Here is a 10,734-nt window from a genome sequence, read left to right as displayed (position 1 = left end):
GGGAATCTGAACCTGAGGTAGATTTCTGCATGCTCTTATCCTTTATATATTACATGTATATAATTTTTGGTTTCATATCCCATCTCTCCCCAAGTCAATGACGATAGCTAGGATACCATTTATTATCAATACTTACACTACTGAAATGCTTTCTATTTGATAGATAATTGTTTTAAACTGGTGATCTATTTTTCTCCTAAATATTATGATTGTTTTCTTAGTTACAGGATGATGCTGGTTGTTGTGATCCAAAACGCATATATATGTTGGTAGAAAATCTGTATGATGGATTTAGAAGTACAACCTACAGGCGCAGGATGTTAACTATCAGTGAGGCCAACTTCATGAAGAATGGAACTGAGGCCAACTTCATGAAGAATGGAACTGTTGATCTTGAAGACGGAGGTCCTGTAACTGTCGAATGGCCTCATCCACATGGTGGAACAACCGATGATCGTTTACCATTATCTGAAGAATTTTTTTGTTCCGTTGGTCTCAACTTGTTCTTTCTTCGTGACCTGGATGAGGATATTGGAAGAAAACGGGATTTTGATGACGCTGAAAACATGTGGTGCCTCAAGTATGATGGTCATACTTGGATTTGGAGTTTATGCAGAACCATCATCTTCCCCCTCCGATTGCCCCACATAATAATTCCATACGATGGCAAATTGTGCTCCATTGGTGATAAATGGGTTGATATCTACAACCTAAAATCAGAATTTTGGGAAAAGAGGGAAGTGCCCGCTAGCGTGTGCTTGGATCCTCACTCTTACTTTTTGTGGGAAACCCTCATTGTGTTGTATTCTGTTGATGATGAGAATCAATGGCTCATGTCATATGATTTGAATGCCAACATTTGGAGCCCCATTGAGTGCAATTTTCCGCCGGTTCTTGATTACAAAGCTGCTAGGAAACTCGTTCGTTTGGGTTGCAGTGATTTTCTTCTTATTATTGATATTGTATCTATTTGGTGCATCTATGACTTGTCTAAGAAGAAACCCGTGGCAGTTGTGCATGTGAATGATTTGGATGAGATGGGGAGGGTGTCTAACGTTTTTTGTTGTCACCACACAAGCAAAGAAAGTCTGATCTATGTCTTTATTAGTATAGATCATTTGGATATTATATTAGATGATGAGGTTCAAAATGAATATATTACCATTGTTCCTTATGCCAGAGTCAAGCTCCAAACCGAGGGTAATTTTTCTGCTAAGGTTGAATCTAAGGGTAATCTTAATGTTGGTCCCCATTTCAAGTACTATGCGTAAGCATGCACCTTTCTCTTCTCACTGTTCTTTCTATTATTATAATTTCTCAATTAATTCATGACCCTATCTATTGTGGACAGGTTTGCTGCTGTAGACCAAGACATTAAAGGGAAGACTACCGTAGCATAAATGTTGCTGTTAGCAATATGTTTTCTTGAACAGAGTAGATTAGGTTGTATTATTCTTATCACATAGTTTTAAGACTAGTTACTTTTTTGTCTCTCTTATGATGAGGATTGAGGTTATTCAACAACTTTTCCAATTTCACACTCGTTTTTTTAATTATGTTTTATTTTATTTTACTTTTTATTATCAATTAGACTGGGACAATCTTGATCTCTATAGTCAAATGTAATGACTTTTGGAGTTAGCTAGTACTCAAAATATTCATAGCAATTTTATTGGTTTATGTAGGGAGGGATATTAATCCCAGAGCTTCATGATCTTTTGAAAACTCCTGATTTCTTTGGATTCTTGAGGAACAAATTTTGGTTTGATCCAGTCGTTGCTTCACAAATCAGCATTGCAGATGTTTATTAGAATGCTTCAATTTAATGGCATTTTACGTTTCTTAACGGACAATTTGACACTTTAAAATTGTTAATTAAGATCCAAATAAAAACCCTTCTGTTAATTTTTTTTATTTGAATAATTTTGAAAGAAAAGTTAACATTAGTTTCTTTTTTGTATTATTTGATCATTGTTAAGTTTCAAATTGCACACCCTAAAAATTTAAATTATAAACTACATGTTAGCCAAAATTGAGAAAGGTTAATATTGAAGAAAACTTATTTGAAGTGACAGCTTTCTTATTCTTATAGTAGTGCTTCTCCTAAATGTATATCTTACATATAATCAAAATACAGTTTTTTTAAAAAGAGCAAAAACTGTTTGAGCTATGTATTGCATTATTAATTTATTATAACCTAAAAATTGATGGTAAAAAAAAATACATGGGAGCTCTATACTACTAAGCTAGATCCTAGATTTCTTTTTTGATAAGAGAAATGGGCTAAAAGCCCAAAACAAACAACAAACTAGCAAGCAAAATTCCTAATATCAGCATCGAGAAGGAGGGAGAGGAAATGGGGAAGATCCTCGAATTGATGATGATGATGATGATGATGAGCTGTCGTGGGTTGGAAGTGTTTGAGAGTGAAGAGAAGGGAAGAAGAGTGGAAATGGAAGGTTCTGCGGATAATTTTTGTAAGAGATGAAGGAGGAGGAGAGGAAGAAGAGAAAGTGGTGAAGGTTGAAGGAGAATCAGCTTTTCCTCAGAGGGAGAGAGAGTAAATGAGTAAGCAAACAGCTAAGTGTGTGTTTGGATTACAGTTTGTAAACGGGAGTTTGCATAAAATTGATTTTACAAATTTGATTTTGATCAAAAGTAGGTTTGTGTTAAAGTGATTTATGTTTGGTAATTTTTGTATCAAAATGGATTATAGTAAAATAAATGTTGTTTGGCTTATACCATTCAAAATCACTTTTAGATAAAAAATTACTAAAATGGACATCAACTTAGATTTTTTTATATTATCTATTATCCTATTGTTTTAATTTAGATATTTAAATAGATTTTATTAGTTAATTTTATAATAAAATTAATATTTACTTACTAAAATAAAAATAACATATAAAAATAGACAAAATATTTTTTTAAATAAAAATAAAAATTATATATTTTAGATATATATATATAAAAGAATATTTAATCAAATATGTTACATTTTTAAGTATTAAATGTTACTTTAGTATTTTTTTACATCGTACTCTTATTCTAGTACTCTCAATAATCTTATTCTTAATATTAATTTGAAATCCAACGTTTATGATTTTATTATTATATATGATTAATTTTTTATTTAATTTATCTTTTTTAATGGAATCATAATCTATATTATAAAAAATTACACTAAAATATAGTATAGGAGAATTACAATTATAAAAGATAGTACTGAAAATAATAAAAAAAAATTAAGTGATTGAAACAAATCTAAAAGTTCTTAATGATCTTTTTATATAATATATTTTTAGTATTTTTAGTACTCTTTTTTTAGTATGTTATAATTTTTTACTATTATTATTATTTACAGTTAATTTTTTTATTTAATTTACTTTACCTAATAGAATTAATAAATCATATTATAAAAAGATAATAACAAACATAATACATAAAAATCACGCTTATAAAAGTGTATAATGTCAAACAAATAGTTAAAAAAATAAAAATAATAAATAATAGAAAATTAGAGCTCATATAAATAGAAATAACAAGAATTTTATAAATAATACAATAACATATACAAAGGATAAAAAAGGTAAAAAATAAATAAAAGGTTAGTATCTATGGCTAAAAGCCCGTTAAGAAAACGCAGAAGCTAAAAATAGTTGCTTCTTGTAAACGCTGGTTTTGGCAGCAGAATCACTTCTGCGTTCATGAGAAAAAAATTTGCCAAACCAAAAGTTGAAACTTTCAAGAAATTTAAACGTGCTTCTTCCCTTCCAACGGGTTTCCCAAACACACCCTAAATAGTCCTTAATCCATGTGAAACCTTAGCATTAAAAGTAACACCAAAAAACAAATCATCAACTTGAAGCAGCTTTCTCCAAATTATATATTATGTTTTGAGAAATGGATCATCTTCAATGGAAAAAATACTTGAGAGAATAAAGTGTGATTTTTCATTTTTAATTCTCTAAGTGGAACAAAAATTAAATAGAAAAGAAAAAACAATGAAGGATTAGATTAAATATTGGACATCATCCAGTTTTTTTTATTGGAGAGGATCCACTCCCTATGTTTTGCACCTAATTATACAGGCTGATTTTTTTTGTTATAGAAGCTGTGAATGTGTTGTGCATGGTTATGGATGTTAGAGGTGATAGACCAATTTGTGGGACAGTTTTTGCTCAGATTTGGTATTAGAAAATCGGATCCTCCTATTTCATTGTTGAAAGTTTTTTGTAAGCAAATCGGAGGGTCTGTCTTGTATGGAGGGAATATCTGAAATTTACATGAAACTTATCGGACCCTCTGAGTTTTGCATGAATGAAATTTTTTTTTATTTTTCCTCAACAACTCGCATGGTCCGTGTTGTAGTGAACAAATCGGACTGTTCGATAAGCCTCGCCCTACTCGCATCGTCCGATTTCTTAACTGTTGACACCACATACAGGTAAAGCACACCTGATCCCTATAATGGAGTCCTACCCTATTCTAACCTTCATAATAAAATTAAAAAAAAGATAAACATAATTAACTTGTTATAAATTAAAAATCCAAAATTTTAAAGTTTCAATTCTAAAGTTTAAACCTTCTATCTTACGTAACACACATAATTTTAAGAGATGATTTGAGCGTTATCTCATATTTATAAATAATTTGGACATTATACTTTTTAAATAGATGACACTTATAATTCCTTCTAGCAATTATATATATATTTTTTTGTGATTATAACTATACAATATTTATTAACTCTTTAAAATGTTACAAAATTTTAAAAAGACCACAATGTTTTATATAACAATATTTTTATTTTTGATTTTTCTAAATTTAAATTATTGTCAAATAGTACAAAAATATAGAAAAATTTTAAAATTAAAAAAAATTCTTATACAAATTCTTACTTTTTTTCGTGTATATAATTGTTTTTTTATGGAATTTTTGTTTTCTTCTTATACAAATTCTTGTCTTCCATTTTAATTTTTGTACTTTATTTTTGCCGTGTACAATTTTTTTTATTGTTTGTTTAGTTCTGTAAAATTTTATAATTATGATAGTTGTATATTATATTTATCATTTAAATTTTCTTAAAATATAAGTTATTCACCCTACTAAAAAGATAAAGTAAATAAAAAATTAACTATAACTATCAATAGAGTCATATCAAAGTAACATTTATAATCCAAAATAGTGCCCTGTTAGGGTTTCTTAACATCGCCCATAAGGTTTCACCAACACAATTGATAATTACAATCACAATACACCAAATATTTCCTTATTCTTTATTCTATCAGCATAGATACATTAGGAGGTAATCAACAACATACAGTAGAAGAAGACAAGGAGAACACAGAGGAGGTGGTGGTGCTTGAAGAGGAAGACATCTCTGAAAGTTTGCACGCATGCCTAAAGAGTTTGAATGGGAGAATATTTGCTGATCGCACCTTTTCGACAGGCACAATGGAAGGGGCTATGACTGCAATATGGGGTAGACCGGAAGGATTGAGAGTCGTAGACAAAGGCAAGAATCAATTTCAGTTCTTCTTTGATAAGGATACGGACGTTGCACGAGTTGAACGAGGTTCCCCTTGGCTATTTAAGAACTTTATCCTTCATGTTGTGAGATGGAAGGAAGATCCGATGGAAGGCAAAAATGCTATATCTACTTTTTCAATTTGGGTCCAAATATGGGCTTGCCAGAACAGTTTAAAACAATTGAAGTTGGACGTAAACTTGGTATGAAGATTGGAAGCGTTGGTGATGTTGGATTATATGAGGTGTGAGGGAAAGAAACTCGAATCATTAAAGCCAATGTGGAGATAGAAGGGGATAGGAGGTTGAGGGATTCGATGAAGATCACTGGACCAAATCAAAAATTGATCGAAGTAGGGCTCCGATATGAAAGGCTAGGAACATTTTGCACCTACTGCGCGCTTCTAGGACATGATTCCAAACATTGTCAACAGCTGTTGGATGACTCTGCGAGTGATGGTATTAGAGAAGAAGCTATTGAAGAATGGGTGAAGGTAGATCAAGTAGGAAGGAGAATTGAGAGTAAATCGAATTCAAACTCGTCTTATGCCAGAGCTCCTGGTTCTTCCACCCCCTAAACCAAGGAAGAAACCAGCTCCCTCTTAGCTACTGGAAAATTTTGCTGAATTAAATATAAAAGGGGAAAAGGAACAGGTGAGGAAGACCACCACTCATAATTTAATGACTGCAGAGGAATGGAATGGTTTCCTAGCAGACGCTTGGAAGGCTCCGGCGGGTACCGTTACAAGTGATGTTCTGCAGGACGGACTCATCCCAATGAATAGTGAAAAGAATATGATTACTATGAGCGAGGCTAAGGAGGACAGAGGAGGAAAGCAAAGTATCAAACAACTTGCTAGGCAAATGGGGAGCCATGAGGAGACCTACACTGGCTATAAAAGGGGGTATATTGGTAAGGAGAATAGTGGCAGCTCAAAGAAGCCCTGTTTGGAGGAAGCCATAGGTGGTAATAAGGAGGTGGAGGGTGCCAGCCGTCAATTGGCACCCAAAACCTCATGAAGATCTTAAGTTGGAACTGTCGGGGTTTGGGGAGACCCCTGACAGTCCAAAACCTTAAAGGGATCTGTCGATTTCACTCCCCCGAGGTATTCATTTGTTAAACTAAGAATCAACCTCGAATGGTGGAAAGGACGCTACGGGCATGCAGGTTTGAGTCTTGGAGAATTGTGAGCCCGATTGGGGTAGCGGGAGGTTTAGTCTTGGCTTGGAAGGAAGGGGTAGAAGTGCAAATCGTCTCGGAGAAAGAGTACTACATTGTTGCCACGGTCAAAGACTTGTCTAATGGACTGAATTGGGGTTTAATTGGTGTTTATCTTAACACAAATGAACAAGTTAGGGCTGGTCAATTCCAGGAGCTGTCAGCTACTATACAGCAAATGCAAAATGAAATGATTGTGATGGGAGATTTCAATGCCATTGCTAGTCAGGAGGAGAAAAGGGGTGGAGGGTTGAAATCTTGGTCCTCTATTTCAGATTTTAATAACTTTATTGATGGAAGTAGCTTGATGAATCTTGGTATGGTGGGTAGGAATTTCACTTGGTCCAATAAAAGGAGAGGAGAAGAGCAGATTTTAGAAAGACTAGACCGTGTTTTGGTAAGCAACAGCTAGCTGCACATGTTTCCTGCTAATACAGTGACCAGGATGCAAGAAAATGGATCTGATCATGCCCCTTTATTATTGGATACCAGTCCTCAAGTTGAGAGATCTAAACGCAGGTTTAAGTTCCAACAGAGGTGGTGTGGGGTCGAGGCGGTTAGAGGGGTTATTACCGAGGCATGGAACTCTTATGTTGAAGGTTCAGCGATGTTTGTTTTAGCTCAAAAACTGAAACTCTGCAGACATCGTCTTGTGCAATGGCAGCAAACATCCAAATCCAACTCTAAAGCTGAAATAGAGGAGATTCTCAAAAAAATAGAAGAACTTAGAGAGACAGAAATTAATGGAGGAATTGAGGTTGAGGAGCTGGAAAACATGTTGGAGGACGCTTATGGTAGGGAGGAGAGCTACTGGAAAGAGAAGTCTCGGATAAAATGGCTGAAGGAAGGGGATAAGAACACTAATTTCTTCCACCAATCATTTCAATCTCGGGTTCGGCGTAATAAAATCTGGAAATTGGAACGGAATGATGGGAGCTTTGCTACCTCTCGAGCTGATATAGCCTTAGTTGCAGAAGACTATTTTAGAGATATATTTTCTTCTACAAAGTCAACTGATCCGGAAGTGAAATTTGAAGACTTTCTTCCCAAAGTTTCTTCAGCCATGAATAGAAGACTACTACGGCCAGTTTCCCTAGAAGAAGTCAAACGGGCTGTGTTTAGTGTTCACTCTGAAAGTGCACCCGGTGATGATGGGTTCACAGCAAAGTTCTTCCATTATTACTGGGACATTGTGGCTGGGGATGTGTTTCGAGCGGTGAGAAGCTTCTTTATTGGAGGTAGGATACTCAGAAGTTTCAACCACACACAGATCTGTTTAATCCCAAAGGTTCCGAATGCTATAAACATGACACAGGTCAGGCCGATTAGTTTATCCTCTGTGGTTTATAAATTTATTTCTAAAGTGATTGTTCATCGGCTATAGAGTATCATGAATAAACTAATTAGTCCTAATCAAAGTGCTTTCTTAAAAGGAAGACTAATTAGTGATAATATATTTATAGCTCATGAATGTATGCATTACTTGAAAACCAAGAAGACGGGCTTGAATACTGAAATGGCCGTAAAGCTTGATATGAGTAAGGCCTACGATAGAGTGGAATGGCATTTTTTATGGTTCATGCTTCGAAAGTTAGGATTTGATCCTAGATGGATAGGTTGGATTCAGGAGGTGGTGACTACAGTTTCTTACTCTGTTGTTGTTGAAGGTCAACCTTTTGGTTTTCTTAAGTCAAATAGAGGAATCCGACAAGGAGACCCTCTATCACTGTATCTTTTTCTATTTTGTGCAGAAGGTTTATCCTTTCTGCTGAACAAGGCAGAGCAAAACCGTCTTATCTCTGGTGTCCAGATCAATAGAAGATGCCCTCCTATCAATCATCTACTCTTCGCAGACGACTCTATCCTATTTAGTAGGGCCTCGGAGGATGGCTGTTATAATATCCTGAAGATCCTTACTCTATATGAAAGCTTTAGTGGTCAGAAAGTAAACTTATCTAAATCAGCTGTGTTTTTTAGCAATAATACCCCGGGGGAAATGAGAACCGCCTTGGCTAACAGGCTCAACATTAGACACATAGGAGCACAGGACAAGTATTTGGGGCTCCTTTCAACGGTTAATCGGTCGAAGAAAGAGACATTTTGGGCTATTAAAGAAAAAGTGAGAAAAAAGATCCAGGGGTGGAAACGACACTTACTATCTACGTCAGGTAGACATGTACTAATTAAGGCAGTCAGGGAGGCCATTCCTATTTACACACTCTCTTGCTTCAGGCTTCCAGATACATTAATTTGCGAGATTCACAGTATTCTCACCCAATTTTAGTGGGGACAAAAAGGAACAGAAAGAAAGATGACGTGGATTAGTTGGGACACCATGTCTAGACCAAAGAAGGAGGGTGGCCTTGGTTTTAAAGACCTGCGAGCTCAGAACCTAGCGCTACTTGCTAAACAATGCTGGAAACTAGCTACGCAACCTCAATCATTATTGTCCAAAATTTTCAAAGGCAAGTACTATCGTTACAGCAATATCATGAGAGCAGAGACAGGAAACCAACCTTCTTGGGGCTGGAGAAGTCTCTAGGAGGGCCGCAAAGTTCTAGAAAAAGGCATATGTTGGAGGGTAGGCAATGGGAACAGCATTCGCGTTTTCCAGGATCCGTGGGTAGCTACATCCCAACCTTTCCTTGTCTCACACAGCTCAGTCATCAGCAATCAGAATTTAGAAGTAGCATGGGTGAATGAGCTAATCATGCCTAGCAAACAATGGAACCTGGAATTAATCAACAATATTTTCTCTTCAGACATGGCTAATCGTATTTCGCTAATAAAAATTGAGGAAGGTGATGATCATTTATTTTGGGCCAGAACCAAAAGCGAAAAATACGAAGTCAGCTCAGGCTACCAAATTGCCTACCTGTTCTATCATTCTCCAATTGATTACTGCCCCGAACTGATGCAGCACAAAGCGACATGGGTGGAGCTCTGGAAAATGCCCCTACTTCCAAAAATCAAGTTTTTCCTCTGGCGATGTTTGCACGAGAAGCTCCCGGTTCTGGAGAACCTCCACCACCGCATCCACACAATATCCCCTCTCTGTAGGCGCTGCAATCTCAGCCCAGAAACCATTAGTCACTGTTTATTCTTCTGCCAAAAATCAAAGGAGGCTTGGGATAGAAGTTCATTACCTGGGTTGGTTTGTGGAGATGGGTCCTTCTCCTTCTGGCGAACGTGGTTGGAAAGTGTAGGCAAGCTCAAGAGGCGGAGAAGCAACAGCCGTAACTTTCAGATGTTGGCGATTATGTGTTGGCAAATCTGGAAATCAAGGAACCGACTCATCTTTGAACATGATTCTGAAGGAATAGAACAAATTCTTACTTCAACTAGCAACCTTCTACAAGACATGCAAGGCCACATACCTTAATTTTTCTGCTGGAGTGTTTCATCTTCTTTTTTCTAAGCTTTTGCGTTTTTGCTCGTTAAAGAGCTTTTGGGAGATCCCCAATTCATGTATTGCTGTCCTAGTAATGGACAATATCTATTTTATCCAATTGAATAAAATAATTTATCTTTGAAAAAAAAATAAAAAATAAAATAAACCAATACTAAATAAATTATTAGTAATGAAATTTAATAAAATATATTTTATTCATATACTAATTATTTATGTTTTTTATATAAAATACATTTTGTCGATTTCTTATGCTAATTTTAATTCAATAAATAAATATTAATTTTAATTATAAACTTGATTAATTCAAATAACTATTTAAATTCATGGTTTTTTAATAATTTTTTATCTAAAAATAATTTTGAGTAATATAATCTAAACAACTTCTTAGTTTACTACAATTCATTTTAATATAAAAACTTGATAAATATAAACTACGCTAATTTCATCTTACTTTTGATCAAAATCAATTTTATGCAACATGGTATCTATAAACTTCAATTCAAACACACATTTTTTAATAATAAATTATTTTTTATAATTTTAGTTAAAAAAAAACCTTTATAATTTTATAGTT

The sequence above is a fragment of the Arachis duranensis genome, chromosome 6 (genome assembly GCF_000817695.3).
Source record: "Arachis duranensis cultivar V14167 chromosome 6, aradu.V14167.gnm2.J7QH, whole genome shotgun sequence".
Lineage (NCBI taxonomy): Eukaryota > Viridiplantae > Streptophyta > Magnoliopsida > Fabales > Fabaceae > Arachis > Arachis duranensis.
This window is presented reverse-complemented; position numbering follows the sequence as displayed.